At 39.8% G+C, this 1,133-nt stretch overlaps 1 protein-coding gene across 1 annotated transcript in view; it reads left to right on the forward strand.

Moving 5' to 3' along the window:
• The first annotated feature begins 350 nt into the window (after nucleotides 1-350).
• The window catches only part of badb (BCL2 associated agonist of cell death b), a 6,128-nt gene continuing 5,345 nt past the window's right edge, over nucleotides 351-1,133 (forward strand). The window contains exon 1 of the mRNA XM_014019029.1: nucleotides 351-493. The gene's annotated coding sequence lies outside the window, so the exon portion shown is untranslated. The remainder of the gene's footprint in view (nucleotides 494-1,133) is intronic.

The following is a 1,133-nucleotide window of genomic DNA, read 5'->3' on the forward strand; positions in this document are numbered from 1 at the left end:
ATTTTCTTCCATCATGCTTCATGATTGAAGCAGTGTAATTTGTTGTTTCCAGGCAGGCCTCACATGTTCAAAAACCTGTGAAACACAAACAGAAGCAAAGAAACATAAAATGACATCTTTATAGTTTGTTTTTAACTCAAATAGATTTTTTTGTAATTTTATTGTTTTTAAGAACAGTGACTGAGTTTCATCGTTGATAAAACAAACTTGACTCCTCTCTGTTTTTATTAGCCATTTAAATGTCGCTGACCACCTATTCCACACTTTACGGTAAACCGGAGACAAACAAGTCCTCCAGTTCGCAACAGTGACGTCATCGCGCCGCGGAGCCGAAGCGACGCTCGGCGATTGGGTGAGCCCGGAGCTAAAAGGTTTGATTCAACTAAAAAAAAAAAAAGACACGACGCGGAAAACAACGACAGCAGCTGCGGCCGCACGGAGCCAGATCAAGTCGCGGGGGGAACTTGTCGGCTCGGTGTTCCAGACGTTTCGGGTAAGAAATGAAGCTTTTTGGGAGCATTTTGAAATTAAAAAGGCAGACCGCTTCCGCCCTGCGCGAAGTTTCTTTTGTCCTCCTCTGACAACAACAACAAAACAAGAGACAAGCAGAGAGTCTGCACAGACCCGAGGACACGGCTTGTTTTAACAACGATCAGGCGATGAAAACTTACAAATGTTACACATTTAAACCGTGTCTGTAAATAAAGTGTCGGTGAGTTGATCATGTGAAAACACCTTTGGACCTGCAGGGTGTGTTTAACACAGGTGGTTTCATCACTGATTCAGAGTTAATGACTTCAGGTATGGAACACCAACACTGACATAATTAACAATAAATACAAGTTAAGTAAACACGCCGCCATGCCCAATAATACACACTTAAAAACTGTGCTTTTAGATAGGGGTGTAAGAAAATATCGATACACTGAAATATCGCAATATTAAACCACTGTGTCAATGTGTAATTAAAGAGTAACTTACCCCAAAATTAACTTTTTTAGCTGATAAACTGTCTAGAATGTGTCTAAAATGTTATATAGTACTGTTTCTGTGCTAATTTTGGTGTTTTTGAGCGTATTTGTTCAAATCTGTAATATTTGGTCTAAAAACGTATTTTTGCTGCTCAAATGGGT

Source organism: Austrofundulus limnaeus, unplaced genomic scaffold (genome assembly GCF_001266775.1).
Source record: "Austrofundulus limnaeus strain Quisiro unplaced genomic scaffold, Austrofundulus_limnaeus-1.0 Scaffold208, whole genome shotgun sequence".
Lineage (NCBI taxonomy): Eukaryota > Metazoa > Chordata > Actinopteri > Cyprinodontiformes > Rivulidae > Austrofundulus > Austrofundulus limnaeus.